The sequence below is a fragment of the Macaca mulatta genome, chromosome 2 (assembly GCF_049350105.2).
Source record: "Macaca mulatta isolate MMU2019108-1 chromosome 2, T2T-MMU8v2.0, whole genome shotgun sequence".
Classification (NCBI taxonomy): Eukaryota; Metazoa; Chordata; class Mammalia; order Primates; family Cercopithecidae; genus Macaca; species Macaca mulatta.
In genome coordinates, this window is record NC_133407.1 from 145,411,738 (window position 1) to 145,430,072 (window position 18,335).

The following is an 18,335-nucleotide window of genomic DNA, read 5'->3' on the forward strand; positions in this document are numbered from 1 at the left end:
CTCCAAGACACATAATTGCCAGATTCACCAAAGTTGAAATGAAGGAAAAAATCTTAAGGGCAGCCAGAGAGAAAGGTCGGGTTACCCACAAAGGGAAGCCCATCAGACTAACAGCAGATCTCTCGGCAGAAACTCTACAAGCCAGAAGAGAGTGGGGGCCAATATTCAACATTCTTAAAGAAAAGAATTTTAAACCCAGAATTTCATATCCAGCCAAACTAAGTTTCATCAGTGAAAGAGAAATAAAATCCTTTACAGATAAGCAAATACTTAGAGATTTTGTCACCACTAGGCCTGCCTTACAAGAGACCCTGAAGGAAGCACTAACCATGGAAAGGAACAACCGGTACCAGCCATTGCAAAAACATGCCAAAATGTAAAGACCATTTAGGCTAGGAAGAAACTGCATCAACTAACGAGCAAAATAACCAGTTAATATCATAATGGCAGGATCAAGTTCACACATAACAATCTTAACCTTCAATGTAAATGGACTAAATGCTCCAATTAAAAGACACAGACTGGCAAACTGGATAAAGAGTCAAGACCCATCAGTCTGCTGTATTCCGGAGACCCATCTCACACGCAGAGACATACATAGGCTCAAAATAAAGGGATGCAGGAAGATCTACCAAGCAAATGGAGAACAAAAAAAAGCAGGGGTTGCAATCCTAGTCTCTGATAAAACAGACTTTAAACCATCAAAGATCAAAAGAGACAAAGAAGGCCATTACATAATGGTAAAAGGATCAATTCAACAGGAAGAGCTAACTATCCTAAATATATATGCACCCAATACAGGAGCACCCAGATTCATAAAGCAAGTCCTTAGAGACTTACAAAGAGACTTAGTCTCCCATACAATAATAATGGGAGACTTCAACACTCCACTGTCAACATTAGACAGATCAACGAGACAGAAAGTTAACAAGGATATCCAGGAATTGAACTCATCTCTGCACCAAGCAGACCTAATAGACATCTATGGAACTCTCCACCCCAAATCAACAGAATATACATTCTTCTCAGCACCACATTGCACTTATTCCAAAATTGACCACATAATTGGAAGTAAAGCACTCCTCAGCAAATGTACAAGAACAGAAATTATAACAAACTGTCTCTCAGACCACAGTGCAATCAAACTAGTACTCAGGACTAAGAAACTCAATCAAAACCGCTCAACTACATGGAAACTGAACAAACTGCTCCTGAATGACTACTGGGTACATAATGAAATGAAGGCAGAAATAAAGATATTCTTTGAAACCAATGAGAACAAAGATACAACATACCAGAATCTCTGGGACACATTTAAAGCAGTGTGTAGAGGGAAATTTACAGCACTAAATGCACACAAGAGAAAGCAGGAAAGATCTAAAATTGACACTCTAACATCACAATTAAAAGAACTAGAGAAGCAAGAGCAAACGCATTCAAAAGCTAGCAGAAGGCAAGAAATAATTAAGATCAGAGCAGAACTGAAGGAGATAGAGACACAAAAAACCCTCCAAAAAATCAATGAATCCAGGAGTTGGTTTTTTGAAAAGATCAACAAAATTGATAGACTGCTAGCAAGACTAATAAAGAAGAAAAGAGAGAAGAATCAAATAGACGCAATAAAAAATGATAAAGGGGATATCACCACCGACCCCACAGAAATACAAACTACCATCAGAGAATACTATAAACACCTCTACGCAAAGAAACTGGAAAATCTAGAAGAAATGGATAATTTCCTGGACGCTTACACTCTTCCAAGACTAAACCAGGAAGAAGTTGAATGCCTGAATAGACCAATAGCAGGCTCTGAAATTGAGGCAATAATTAATAGCCTACCAACCAAAGAAAGTCCAGGACCAGATGGATTTACAGCTGAATTCTACCAGAGGTACAAGGAGGAGTTGGTACCATTCCTTCTGAAACTATTCCAATCAATAGAAAAAGAGGGACTCCTCCCTAACTCATTTTATGAGGCCAACATCATCCTGATACCAAAGCCTGGCAGAGACACAACAAAAAAAGAGAATTTTAGACCAATATCCCTGATGAACATCGATGCAAAAATCCTCAATAAAATACTGGCAAACCGGATTCAGCAACACATCAAAAAGCTTATCCACCATGATCAAGTGGGCTTCATCCCTGGGATGCAAGGCTGGTTCAACATTTGCAAATCAATAAACATAATCCAGCATATAAACAGAACCAAAGACAAGAACCACATGATTATCTCAATAGATGCAGAAAAGGCTTTTGACAAAATTCAACAGCCCTTCCTGCTAAAAACGCTCAATAAATTCGGTATTGATGGAACGTACCTCAAAATAATAAGAGCTATTTATGACAAACCCACAGCCAATATCATACTGAATGGGCAAAAACTGGAAAAATTCCCTTTGAAAACTGGCACAAGACAGGGATGCCCTCTCTCACCACTCCTATTCAACATAGTGTTGGAAGTTCTGGCTAGGGCAATTAGGCAAGAGAAAGAAATCAAGGGTATTCAGTTAGGAAAAGAAGAAGTCAAATTGTCCCTGTTTGCAGATGACATGATTGTATATTTAGAAAACCCCATTGTCTCAGCCCAAAATCTCCTTAAGCTGATAAGCAACTTCAGCAATGTCTCAGGATACAAAATTAATGTGCAAAAATCACAAGCATTCTTATACACCAGTAACAGACAAACAGCCAAATCAGGAATGAACTTCCATTCACAATTGCTTCAAAGAGAATAAAATACCTAGGAATCTAACTTACAAGGGATGTAAAGGACCTCTTCAAGGAGAACTACAAACCACTGCTCAGTGAAATGAAAGAGGACACAAACAAATGGAAGAACATACCATGCTCATGGATAGGAAGAATGAATATAGTGAAAATGGCCATACTGCCCAAGGTAATTTATAGATTCAATGCCATCCCCATCAAGCTACCAATGAGTTTCTTCACAGAATTGGAAAAAACTGCTTTAAAGTTCATATGGAACCAAAAAGAGCCCGCATCTCCAAGACAATCCTAAGTCAAAAGAACAAAGCTGGAGGCATCACGCTACCTGACTTCAAACTCTACTACAAGGCTACAGTAACCAAAACAGCATGGTACTGGTACCAAAACAGAGATATAGACCAATGGAACAGAACAGAGTCCTCAGAAATAATACCACACATCTACAGGCATCTGATCTTTGACAAACCTGAGAGAAACAAGAAATGGGGAAAGGATTCCCTATTTAATAAATGGTGCTGGGAAAATTGGCTAGCCATAAGTAGAAAGCTGAAACTGGATCCTTTCCTTACTCCTTATACGAAAATTAATTCAAGATGGATTAGAGACTTAAATGTTAGACCTAATACCATAAAAATCCTAGAGGAAAACCTAGGTAGTACCATTCAGGACATAGGCATGGGCAAAGACTTCATGTCTAAAATACCAAAAGCAATGGCAGCAAAAGCCAAAATTGACAAATGGGATCTCATTAAACTAAAGAGCTTCTGCACAGCAAAAGAAACTACCATCAGAGTGAACAGGCAACCTACAGAATGGGAGAAAATTTTTGCAATCTACTCATCTGACAAAGGGCTAATATCCAAAACCTACAAAGAACTCCAACAAATTTACAAGAAAAAAACAAACCACCCCATCAAAAAGTGGGCAAAGGATATGAACAGACATTTCTCAAAAGAAGACATTCATACAGCCAACAGACACATGAAAAAATGCTCATCATCACTGGCCATCAGAGAAATGCAAATCAAAACCACAATGAGATACCATCTCACACCAGTTAGAATGGCGATCATTAAAAAGTCAGGAAACAACAGGTGCTGGAGAGGATGTGGAGAAACAGGAACACTTTTACACTGTTGGTGTGATTGTAAACTAGTTCAACCATTATGGAAAACAGTATGGCGATTCCTCAAGGATCTAGAACTAGATGTACCATATGACCCAGCCATCCCATTACTGGGTATATACCCAAAGGATTATAAATCATGCTGCTATAAAGACACATGCACACGTATGTTTATTGCAGCACTATTCACAATAGCAAAGACTTGGAATCAACCCAAATGTCCATCAGTGACAGACTGGATTAAGAAAATGTGGCACATATACACCATGGAATACTATGCAGCCATAAAAAAGGATGAGTTTGTGTCCTTTGTAGAGACATGGATGCAACTGGAAACCATCATTCTTAGCAAACTATCACAAGAACAGAAAACCAAACACCACATGTTCTCACTCATAGGTGGGAACTGAACAATGAGATCACTTGGACTCAGAAAGGGGAACATCACACACCGGGGCTTATCATGGGGAGGGGGGAGGGGGGAGGGATTGCACTGGGAGTTATACCTGATGTAAATGACGAGTTGATGGGTGCAGCACACCAACATGCCACAAGTATACATATGTAACAAACCTGCACGTTATGCACATGTACCCTACAACTTAAAGTATAATAATAATAAATAAATAAATAAAAAACAAAAAAAAACAACAAAAAAAAAACAGTGTGAGCTTCCCTGAGAATAAAGCAGAACAAACACCCTAAGTGGTAACCGAGAAGTCATTCGAAAAAGTGAACTATGTTTATTTTAACTAAAAATTCCAAATCCGGGGTAGAGCAGCAAATGAAACATCATCTTGTTGCCAGAGACTCCCAAATGTAGTACAAACTTCAGCTTTTTTACAAGAATGAATGTAAAAATATTCTTCCTTAATGGGAGCAGCAAACCAGAGGTGTTTAATCACCTCTTCCAAGTGTAAAATCATTGATAGTAAAACACCTCATCATCCTTATGGAGGTGAGAATCAATTATGCAAACATAAAGTCACCCTTGACAAACAGGCTCTTTGTTGATTTCATCAAGTGCCATATTTTGGTCACCCTGTTTGCCTCTGAGTACACACATTTCATTTCCATGAGTATTCTAGGAAGACAGCATATGTCATTTGCCAACACACCAGGCAACATCTGCATAATAAAATGCAACCGCCATTGAAACTGGGCTAAAAACCAATTCATCTGGTGTTTAATGAGTAACGTTAGCACACTCTTAAAATACACTAGTAACAAGTTTAATTACTGTTCATTTTATTGTTGATGGCAGGTATCCAGAACCTAATTTCTGACTAAATTCATTTTAGTAAAAGCAAAATATAATGAATGAAATAAATGAATGTAATTTCAAGTTTTTGCCAGAAGTTACACTTTTATTTTATTAACATGGCATTAACTCAGAAGAGAAACATCTTTCTTTTCCCAAATTACAATTTTATTTTAGGGAACCCTTTTCCTCCTACCCTGAATTTCAATCTAATATTGTCTTCAGATTAGCTTTTATTGTTTTACTTTAAAGTAATACTATTATATGCTTTTAAAGTTTTACTCCAAAAGGAAGAAAAATAAAAAATATTTGCAGTTTTAAAAAATTTATAAAATTTAGAGAAATGACTAACAGCATATTTTAAAACAGTTCTAGTCAAAATTTGATTTGTAGAGAGCTGTTGGTCTGAGAGCTGTCTGTTACCTGTGACTAATAAGTATACAAACTAAGGGGCAGCATTAGGAATTTTTGTAGCAACGTGATATTTTCATAGTATTTTTACTGTATTTTCCAAATATCGTCAGTCTGCTATGGCCCAGAGAGGAAAAACATTCTTTAATACACAAACATTGAATTTTAAAACACATAGGTCTTACTTTCTTAAATGGAGCATATGATAACTAGAAACATTGTCTTAAATAGTTTGTTTTTATTACATGATTAACTTTTTTCAGATTTTTTCCCAAAAAGAAGTATATGCCTATTAAATAGTCCAGATATTTCAAGTATCTTAAATTGACCATTGATTCTTTAATGGTATTTGAACATAACCTTTCTTACAAACTCATATTTGTGTGCTGCTTTGAGATTGTTCCTACTCTGTGCCAAGCATTGGACTAAGCATTTTTCATGTGACTAATTCTTTTGATTACCACAATGATAAAATGATAGTATCGTGTGTTATCTCATGCCTTATAATCAGGATGAGGGCACAGTTTTCTGGTGAATAGTTGATGCATAGAATGAACTATGAATGAACATTTGCACAATGTATTTCAAGGAGCTAAGGCAGAAAAAGCTGGAATTTAGGTCTGGAAGATGGTAGGTAAAGAAATCAGAAAAATTTCTGTGGTTTGCATGGGCCAATCAAAGGAATCAAGAGAAACATTTTGTTGTAGAGAAAAGACTGGATATTTGAGTCATATAAATCTACATTTGAATAACCATTTCACCTCACACAAGCTATGTGACTTAATTCTGGTCACTTGAACATTCTTTCCCACAATTTCTTGATTTAAATGAGGTAATAATTGTGGAGGGTCATTTGTATTGGCTTTGTAATGCTCTTTCTGATGATTCCATGCATGCCTTTGTTACTTTTGAGCCTTCGCAGCCTCTACAGTGCATTTCGTGGCTCACTTGCAGCTACAGTTCTGGATGTGATTTTAGTTTTGCAGATCACATGTATTCCTTGGAGTCTCAGATTTGCAATTTGGAGTTCCATTTTACTCACAGAGATCCTGGCAAAGGTGGATCAATGGCCGAGCAATTTCCTTCCCACACCAGACACAGAAGTTACCGGGGCAGCCCAGGTGTGGCCCCAGCCTGGGTATGGAGTCTATTCCTTTACTTTTGTATGATAATAAGCTTTTCTTATGTAGGTGTTTATAACAGAAGAAAAAATTTAGTCTCTACAGATGAACCCTAAACAAGACAGCATTGAACTCTGACTCATAAGTTGCATTATTTTGGTAATTAAATGAGATAGTTACATATAAAATGTTTAGTCCAATGTTTAGCACAGAGTAAGAGCTAAGTATTAGCTTCTCCTTTTCCGCTTATGATAGTTTACATGCCTAATGAAGTTTGATGTGAACTTGCCGGAAGATAGAAAAATTAAATCATTTTGATATACTCTTTAATTATGCTGGTGGCTACATATGACTTAATACAGAAAGACATAGAGATAGTGTGTTATAATGATAGAAACATAGAAGAGTGAATCATTTTTAGAGCAAAATGATCTAAATTTATCTAAGTTTAACTCTCAGAACTACTTATCATTTGCCCTTGAGCAATGCTTCCTGGGATTTATTTGTTTCATCTGTAATGAGAGATGGATTAGGTTATATTTAATGTTCAACAAGTCTTTAAATAAAATTCTGAGACTCAAATTCCAGCTTCATTTACTCCCAATTTACAGTAGTGATTTGAAACATGAGGAATGTCCACTTTAGATGATTCATTGTTGAAGGAGTGTGATGGCAAACTATGAAGCGATTTTCTTTTAAAAACGTGCCTAACACTTGTAGTAAAGTCATGAAAGGTGAATGAAACAATGTGTATATATATATATATGTGTGTGTGTGTGTATATATATATTTTATCTTCTGGTCTTGTAGAAGTTTAAGGTCTTGGTAGATAACAGGAAGGATGCAAAAAGTAGTGTTTGTGTATTCTCTCTCTCTGTCAATGCTTTAAAGTGAGAATGGTACAGGTTGAGCATCCCTTTTCCAAAATGATTGGGGCAAGAAGTGTCTTGGATTTTAGATTTTTCAGATTTTGGAATATTTGTTTACATAATGAGATATCTTAGGGATGAGACTCAAGTCTAAATACAACATTTATTTACGTTTTGTTTACACTTTATACATATAACCTAGGGGTCATTTTATATAATATTTCAGTAGCTGTGAGGCATTGTGAAGAGCTTGCTGTTGGTAAGACTGGTCTGGACACACGGCATTTTATTACACTCTAGATGTGCTTTCCTGGGGAGATATGGGTACATATGAAAAAGATATATCACAGCTGAAGGGGCCTGGGATGGTCTTCTCTCCCTTAGAGACACTGAATGAACTGTGAATTGTTCATCTGTAATTTGACTGCAACCCATCATCACATGAGGTCAGATGTGGAATTTTCTATTTGTGACATCATGTTGACATTCAAAAAGTTTCAAACTTCTGAACATCAGATTAGGGAGACTCAGTCTATACATTGTATAACTTTGGGGGGACCAGAGGAATTGAACTTAGTTTAGTTTGTCATATCAGTGGGATTTTCTGTGGTGACAAGTTGTTGTTATTCTAAGAATATAAACCTTGATACACCTCTTTGTTGTTGTTGTATTTTTATTTTTACAATTATAAATCTTGAGTATAGTTAAAATTTAGAAAATTTTTTTCAAAGTACTGTGTAGAATCGAAAGGTATCTAAGATAATAGTCTTTCAAAGGTGCAGAAAGTAGATGCAATCTCTCCTGAGAAAAGCGGATTTCACAAAACTATAACAGAAAAAAAAAAAAAACAGTTGGCTGAACTTACTATAAATACATATAGCTAAAAGGGGAAAAAGCAGAGAAAAGACAGTTATCTTCTGGTCTTGTAGAAGTTTAAGGTCTTGGTAAATATCAGGAAGGATGCAAAAGGTAATGTTTGTGTATTCTCTCTGTCAATGCTTTAACAATCTCTAGGGATACATCAGGGCTATTTAAATTGAGTTTTAAAAATATGACATGGGTTCATATTTGGGTTGACACTATTGACAAGTCCTTTTTCTCTTAATACAAGTGATAGTGGTAGCAATGTTTGCATCTGATCTATTTGACTGCAAGGAGGAAGATTTGAATAAAATTAATCCAAGGAAAAAAACTGTTTTATTATTGTTATTATTGACATATAAACTTTGATTGGAACTGTAAGCCTAAGCCTAGAGATAAACATTTCTCTCTCTCCATCATTGTTTCTCTGTGACCAGCCACCCTGTTTCTTATTCCAACCAATGAAAGTTGTCTCCTTTCCCTTATTTTCTACGTCTTCATTATTCAGCTTGCCCATTTGTACATTTAATCTTTTCTAGATTATCTTTGTCCCCTTTCTACATCACACATTTTCTCTCTAACTGGTATTTTAATCTTATATATAAAATAGGAATCTTGTCTCTGTGGGAGAAAGAAGAGCATGCTTCTTTTCTCTTAGAACAGCTCCTTTATTTGGGAGGACATGACTAATAAAACTGAGGAACTTGAGTTGAGGACTGCTGAGCATCCATCACTCATTCATATTCCCTCTTTGTCTTGTTCTCTTGCTCTTCCTGTTTCTTAATCATTTCAGTTTATAGAGAAAGAAACCTTGATTTTTAACACCAAGTTATTCTGGTTTTACTAGAATGACAGATTGTTCAATCTTCTTTTTTGATTTATGTGTATGTTTATCTACTACTTTAAGATTCATGAGGTTGTTATTTTTCAACTGGGGATGATTTTGGCCCCCAGAGACATTTAACAATGTCTTCAAACATTTTTTATTGTCAGCACAGGGACATGGGTGCTACTGGCATGTAGAGAGTAGAGTCCAGAAATGCTGCGAAACGTCCTACAATGCACACAACAACCTCCACATTAAAAAATAATAATAATAAAAGAATTATATGGCTCTAAATGTCAGTAGTACCAAAGTTGAGAATCTTTGCCATAAGGGAAGTGAAGGGTTTGAGATGAATTATTTTCTTTATACCCAGTAAGGTTTTGAGTTTTTGTTTCCTTTTCAAACTGTCTAATCTCTCAAATACACCCTTCCAGGTTCCCAGAACAAGGCATAATGGTGAAGCTGATTTTGGGGTCAGTCTCCACAAAACATAGAATTTTGCCAATATTTGGATTCAAGTTCCTTAGCCTTGTCCAAACAGGTGAATGGGAGAAAAATCATTATCTTTTCCTTACCCATTGCAACTGTCATGGGTGACACCCCTATAAGACAAGACTGATTAACAAGAGAAAAGCATAACAAATTAATTTAACAAAGTTTTAGATGGCATGGGACCCTTGAGAAATGAAGACCCAGAGACCCTGGGAAAACTGTGTATTTTTATGCTTAGGGTCAATGAAGCATGGACAGTCATTCAGAAATGTGATTGGACAAAGAAAGGGGTATGATTTAATGGTAATAAACTGGGAGGAACTCAGCAAATCTTGTTTGTTCAGATTCTTCTTGTCCTTTCTGAACAGCACTTATTCTCCGCTAGGTATGGAGCAGGAAGCCCCTGGAATGAGGGTCTTATAATCTACATTCAGCTGAGGTAGGTCAGGGAATTCCTTTATGACCGTGCTTCACACCAGACAGCCAGGGGAAGGTCACAGGAAACTTCTTGCTTCTGTGTCTTTCTCAATTGCCCGAGGTGTCATATTTTGGATTATCATGTTCTGAGCCCTAACACAGATATGGTCCAGTACAGCATCAGCTGTGATGCATACAACATGGGCATGTTAACAATCATCTTTTTATAAGGTGGTGAGGGGAATCATTTTTTTTTTTTTTTTAGAAAGGGTTATCATTAGACAGAAGTCATAAAATATCTGTAGAACAAAAAAATTAAAATTACCTCAATATTTACTACCTTTTTGTTGATGAAAAAACACAAATGGGTCTTGCATCATATTTTTTTTATGATAACATTAATACACAATGGCTGAGCTCCTGGCTAAACTCCACCCTCAAGCCTGGAACCTTGGTCCTATGTGAAAAAAACTGACCCTGATACTGAAGGGCTAGGCTCCTGGCTAAACTCCACTCTTAATCCTGGAACCTTGGCTGTCAGTGAAATCAGCTGACCCCATTTTTCCTCCTAAATGATTGGTTTTTGTCCCATCCTGCCCCCTATCCTGTGCCCATAAAAACCAGACCAACTGGCAGAAAAAAAAGAAGAAAAGAGCAACACAAGCGGCTGATCCAAGTGGTTGGGGACACAAGCTGCTGAGCATTGGGAATATAGGCTGCTGAACACTGGGGATACATGTGGCTGAGCACTGGAGACTAGGAATAGTTGTGTTTAACTTCAGACAGTGTGACTTCAGGGAAAGATGGCTTTTCTTCCTGGACCATCCCCTTTCCAATTCTCCATCCCACTGAGAGCCACTTTTGTCACCCAATAAAAACCTCCTTTCTTTTTTTTTTTTTTTGTACATGATATTTTAAATTTATTTTGAAAGTGGTTATCTAGGATTTACTCATTTATTTGGATAATATGCACTCTTTTCTTATTGCCATTCTGAAAGAAAATTTGCATAGATAAAACTGTGTTAAAATAGCACAAACCCGTGAAACAAAAGCATTTAAATATTATTTTCCATCCTTAGATATAATCTAGTTAAGTATCAGTTAAATTGGTGTCCTTTTGTGCATTTATCATTTTATCACTCTTAATGCCTTTAAACCTGTTTTTATTAAAGTAAGCAGTTCAACCGAGTCATTAGGAGGGATTATATGCAAATGTAGTTATGTAGTGTTGTGTAATGTTACTTGATGTTTAGGATGAAATCAATACTCTAAATTTAAGAAATTAAAAAAGAATGAACAGTCAATTGTACAATAGAAACAATATAAAATGTGTTGTATTTAAAGTATAAAATCACAAAGTTGAATAGTAAAAGCTGCTATAACTCGAAATTATGAAATGGACAACTATTTGTTACAAATACTACTTACACAAAAGAAATTCTAAAGAGATCTAAATTAGCCTGTTATTTGTTTGCTTACTTATTATTGAATAAATAAGAGCACTCTCTGTTTTCTTTTTTAAGTCTGACAAATTTTAAGGAAAATGTGAGAACTGGAAATACACTGTAAGTTTCATTGATAGTCTTATAAAAGTGAACTTCAGGGCAGTTTTTTGTGGGAAGTTTGGTGGTGCTTAGATTAGACTGAACAAACCAAAAATGTTTTTCTATTGATGTGTCACTTAGCTGTAGCTCCTTATGAACTAATATGAAATGCTTGTAGCAAGTATTTGATCACAACTTCCTGAATTAAAAACCTCCTTTCAAACACTACCCTTCTGTGTGACCTGATTCTTCCTGGATACTGAACAAGAACTCAGGTGTCAAAAAGAGCAGGTGCTGGAGGCTGTCACCCTGACCCTTCACTAAGCTGTTAACACCTAGCTGTCCACGGACTAAAGAATGAGTGAAACGAACCACTAGTTCCTGCCCACAAGTGAATTGAAGGTCAAGGGAACAACCCCATCTCAATACGACTCAAATTATTTTAGATATTCATTTCTCACATTTCTAAGAACTGTTCATTTTTATTAGCTTTGAGAAAAAGGAAAGACAAACAATGTAGTAAATGAATTGGTGACTTTCCTGTTCCTTAGGCACCCTGGAGGGCCATGACCCTTATTTCTAGAAACCTTCCTAAGCTTTTTTACAGAACGAATCTCAGAACAAGAGTACAAAGGCAAGGCAAGACATTCAGCTTAGATCCTAATATTCACTCAAAGAGGAGCAGGGAACTATCTTCCAGAGAGTAAGAAGGAGCTTCCAGTTCCTTCTAGTCCTGTAATGACTTTAATAGAACTGGTGTGTGTTGTTCCCAAACAGTTTACTGCATACTTGCCCCTGAGAATATAGTGATTAAAATGAATGATGAGTTGGAATTAAAATACTCTGCTGTTTGGTACTATTTGTTTGTTGGGAAACACTTGCTGACTTTAGCCTTCATTTAAATTCTAGCACAATTTAAAGCCCATGAGGTATGTGCAAGAGCCCAGAACATGACTTTGGAAAGGATTACTTCAGGTCCTTGCTTTCTCCCAGTCTTGGACTATGAAAATAGGGCAAGTCACTTAAGCATTTTGGGCTCTAATCTCAATGTCTTTATTTTGAAGAAAATACCTACTTTTCAGCATTGTGCTAAGGTTTTTGTTTTGTTTTGTTTTGTTTTGTTTTGTTTTGTTTTGAGACGGAGTCTTGCTCTGTCCCCCAGGCTGGAGTGCAGTGGCCAGATCTCAGCTCACTGCAAGCTCTGCTTCCCAGGTTTATGCCATTCTCCTGCCTCAGCCTCCCGAGTAGCTGGGACTACAGGCGCCCGCCACCTCGTCCGGCTAGTTTTTTGTATTTTTTAGTAGAGACGGGGTTTCAGCGGGTTAGCCAGGATGGTCTCGATCTCCTGACCTCATGATCCGCCCGTCTCGGCCTCCCAAAGTGCTGGGATTACTGGCTTGAGCCACCGTCCCCGGCCTTGTGCTAAGGTTTTAACAGTTTTTAACTGAGCTTCAATACTTTCTAGTTCTGTGAATGCGGTTTTGTTCTGTAACATTATCTGTCTATAGCAGATCAGTGTTATATCTACTTATATCTTTAAAAGGACTCTCCGTTTATAAGGATGTCTCCCTCTCTCTGTACCAGGAAAACACAGATGATTCTGCATCGCCAAAGACTCTTATCAATGGGAAAGCATCAACTTAAATCTGCATAACAAACTTTACCTTTGTTTACTCTGTGTTTTATGATCATCTCTCCATAACCAGCCCTTCCCACACCCTTTTTTATTTCAGTGGACAACAGTATTTAAACCTGAATTCAAAGTTACCTTGAGATTTACTTATTTCTTTGGGTATCTCTTTTATCTACATGAAGTATATATATTACTAAATTTCTGTTTCTTTTTCTCTTGTTAATCTTTCTTTTGTTACAGTAATCTATCCCATCTAAACACTATAAAATGTAGAGGAAAAATTATTTTTTCCCCTAACTGCCTCAATTTTCTCATTTGAAAATTGGGGAAGATTGTAACTGCCTCACAAAGTTTTCTTGAGATGTAAATGAGTTAATGTCTGCAAAGCACTTACAATGGTGCCTGTCACAAACATGAGCTATCATTATTAATGCATGTTGAGCTTTCATCACAGTGCTTGACACCTGGCAATCATTCAGTCAATAGTAACTATTTTTATACAGAGTCAGGTATTATTATTAATAGAAACAAAGAAATATATGGATTTATGGCAAGGGAGAATCAGAAAAATGAGCTAGGAAGGTTTGATGTTGCCTAAACAAGCATATGCTTAGTGGTAATGGCTAGGCTTAGTGGGAAGCCATCAGTTAAGCAGGAAAAGAATGAAGAAGCCTTTTCAGTAAACATGAGAGTCATGCTAGTAAATTAGATGGAGTTTTGGCTGGAGACACAACTTGAAAATAATTGAGCACTCCGTGAATATTTGTAAAGTAGACTTACCTTAATACTGTAAATGGCTCATATACATTTTCTGGCACAAATTTACACTCTATAGGTTTTCTGCACATTTGTGAATCCCCTTGCAGGGTTAAACCAAATGAACAGAATCCTTCCATCATGCTCATTTCTAATGCAACCTATATTGCTACCATAAGCAGCAAAATAAAATTCTTTGCATGCATCTGTACCTTACAAAGCAAGGAGAGAAGCATTTTGAGACAGAATGTTTAAATGATGAAATGGAGATCTTGAGATTACATAGTGGTTTTAATGACAGTGATGCCTCATGTTGAAACAAGATTCCTTTTTTCAAAATGTATTGTAAATAATCTCCTAGGATCTGTACAACAAAATAAAATATAAGCGGAGTTAAATAAAATTTGTAGGAGACCATTGATTTGGACAAAGCTCTTAGACTAGGCACAACAGACCAAACCAAAATGGAATTACTCGTGCTCAACTTCCAAGTTACCAAGCTGAAACTAAGTTGTTTATCTGACCTTCCAAGAAATCAAGAGAGGAAGAAATAATAACCAAATTATCAAACAGGTCAGTTTTTAGCCAGCATGATAAGGGAGTCTCTTCTGCTTTAACCTTTACAAGGGAAGTGACTTTGAAATTACTAATCTGCTTTTTGTTCTCAGTTGCTGCTTTCTTCAGCCCCTTTCTGCCTATAAAGCTAATCTCTGCTCAGCTCACTCATTCTGTTTTATAGGATGAGGTGTTGCCTGACTGATTCCAGAATTGCAGATAAAAGACAATTAAGATTTTTAGACCGAATTTATTTTAATTTTTGTCTTTTAAGGGAAGGAATACACAAAACTGTTACTTCCTTATTACAAACTGGAAAGCTGAGGCTTCTCCATCAGATATACACAAGAGATGTTTATTTAGCCTAACCTGTAGTCAGTGATTCCAGGTTTCATTGTCATGTGGAATATCTTCTCTTGCTATCCATGTTAGCCTAAAGAACTCTCCTTGTGTAGACTTTAATCTGACTCCTTTAAAATAAGTCCCTGCTAACTTTTCTTGAATCAGATACTGGAAGATCTAAGTAAACTAATCTACTTATTCTTCCCAGCTACCCGTAAAGCTAGCAGTACCTGTAGGCCTGAATCCTCTTTTCTTTAAATTAAGCTTCCTTCAGTAGGTCTGAATTTATCACAAATCCTATAAATTTTACCTTCTCAGAAAAAAAAAATGTAGTTTATCTAACTCCTTGAGGAAAAAAATGGAATAATTGACTAATAAATTCAACCAATATTGTCTGATGACCAATAGTATTAGAATCTTTTTCGTGTTCTTATATTCAACTATGAGCAGGAAATAGAAGATCACAGATCTTAGGTAATTTGCATATGAGGGCAGGGAAGATAGGTGATAACCAAAAAATTAAACAATTTACCTTGTTCCTTTCAGAAGATCTGCTTTTACACAGATAAAGAAAGTAGAGAAAGCTCCGTCCTTCATTTGCTGTTCCTCAGGTCCCCTCAGTTTGAAATAATCAGCGTACAAAAGCAGCGTATTTTGGGCTAGCATTTGCTAAACTCCTCCAGTATTATTTTGTTCTGTAAGTTAGTAACATTTAGAATATTATGTCCTGAACATTAAATAAGAACAATTGTTTTACAAAAATGAATTGTCCATTTTTTGTTATAATATTTTGATTTTAGACAAAGCCTGTAAAATTTTAACTGTTATTTTAATGTATTATAAATCAATTTTTGAAGAGATCATTTTGGAGAAATAATAGGCAAAAACAAACTTTCATTGCAAAATGAGAATCTAAACAAAAAAATCAAAGATTTAATAATATATCTAAGGTAGTTATGATCTCTATGAGTATCACAAACATAAGTAAACTTAGGAGATAGATTAATGATCACCAATTTTGTTCTGACATTATAATAAAGCAAACTTAAATGTTACACAGAACTTCTCAGATGTAAAATGCTTTCTTACTTAAACCTGCTTTTTCCAGAATAAATTGACATTTTTGGTATATTTTGGGCAATTTTTAAATAAAATATTTCCTTTGTCATTGAGAGACTATAGATCACTAGACTTGAGGAGTTCTGGGGACTATGGGCTTTGTGTTTCCTTATCTGTAAAAGAGAAAACTTTAGGTTTAGTTTCTGGAAATGTGGGACTGCCTCCTCTCCTCCTTATATTAGAAAACAGATTGTATTGACTTTATATTCCTTCCAAATAAGCACAAAACAGCCAGGTGTGGTGGCTCATGCCTGTAATCACAGCACTTTGGGAGGCTGAACTGGAAGGATTGCTTGAGTTTAGGAGTCCCAGACCAGCCTGGCAGCATAGTGAGACCATAGAAAAATTCCACAGAAAAATTTTGAAAATTACCTGAACATGTGGCACATGCCTGTAATCCCAACTACTTGGGAAGCTGAGATGGGAGGATCACTTGACCCAGGGAGGTTGAGGCTGCCATGAGCTCTGATTGTGCCGTTGCACTAAGTGACAGAGTAAGACACTGTCTCAAAAACCACAAAGCAATAAATGGCGTTTTTCACACTTCTATAAGTTCTCTACTTGAGGATGAGATTCCTACAAGTCTACAAGTATTATCCACTTTAGCTTTAAGACCTAAATTGTTCCGACGACTGTGAGAAGACACATAGGCATGTATTTGCCTTGCAGAGGAGTCTTTGTATGTTTTCTAGGGACCATAACAAGGTCAAAAATGAAGTAATTTGACGCCATTTCTAGTTTTTCCAGGACCCATGGTGATAAAGAATTACAACTGTCTTACTATATTTGGCACCTTAGGAGGCATAAATGAAGCTAACATTATTTCTAATGAAAGACGGTTTTCAAAGGATGTCTGCAAAAATTGCATGTTCTTTTATTTTGGTACTATATGTAAGAATTATCTTCTGGGAAAGTACACCCAGATAAAATCATGTACTTCTTCTTTAAGGGGGAAAAAATAATGTTTGGTCAATACCATTTGCTTCCCATGGAAAAAAAGTTAAATAATTGTATGTGAGTGTCTAGAGAGTCTTGACTCCATAACAACTATTATATAGAGAAGTTCTCTTAAATCAAAGATTGAACCAGGCAATGTTTAGTTTATGATTCTATTTCAAAAATTTTTACTACTTTTTTCTTTTACCTGTCCTGCAAAGTGAGGGTGTTATAAGTTAACTAAGTAATGTAACACAGATTTTATATTTAAAAGATTTAGGAAAAGAGAGTAATGAGTTTTTTCACTCTCTTCTCTCTTAGTTTGAGCACTAATCTCAGATTTCAGGAAAGTGTGTGGATAGTGAAGAGGAGAAGAGATTAAAGTGTACTTTGTTTCCCTGAAGGTCTCAGAGCTCCTTTGGAAGAAAGGTAGCTTAGATAGCCTAACATTTCGAGACAGGTAACATGGAAGGCAACCGATGTAAAATAAACTCCTTGGTATTAATGTCAAAATAGGATAGATGCGTGGTCTACGATATTTGCTATTTAGTATGTTCTTCTGCCTTGTGAAAAGAAAGGCCAAATCCGTATCTTGTCTGGTTTCCAGCAGATGGCCATAGGTCAATTACTGCTCACCTGAATTACAAATTTTTTGAAGTAATTCTTTTTCACTGATGTTATTTAGGGCATAAGTGGTTAGTTTGACAATTAGAACAAAAATATACTTAAAGAGGGTTTATAAATTTAAAAAAAAGATTGAGACTCTATAACCTAAATATAGAAAATACTTAATGAATATATCCAAAAGTAATTTTAGTCTTCACAGCAGTGAAACGGTCCAGCATTAATTTTAGGTTTTTAAATTAGACAAAGAATTATAGCCAAAGAGTACTGAAGAAATTGCTTAATATCAGCTTTTTCTTTAAGATTGGTGTAGGTTTAATGAATTTAAGTTAGCATATAAGACAGAGACAAAAAAATTAAATTCAAAGTATATATACATCATCTTAAAATATCAACTGAATTGAGAGAAACTATGTTCTTTTTAATAGTTTTCCAAATGACAACTTCAGGAGATGTTGGAATAAGACAATGTATGACAGGCACAACTATTCCAGAATAACTTCCATCTAGAGACCTGTGTTGATCAAACCCAGACTTTTCAGTTTTTGTAACCTAACAGTTTACTAATTTTTTGAAGAGAGGGAAGTAGAAAGGCTCTTGTACCAATATTTATGAGATTTTTTAGAATTTCCCCTCCAACTGAACAGATACTGATGTTGAAAGCAAATTTATGCATTGTAGAAGTTTTTTGTTGTTTGTTTCTGAGCTAGGG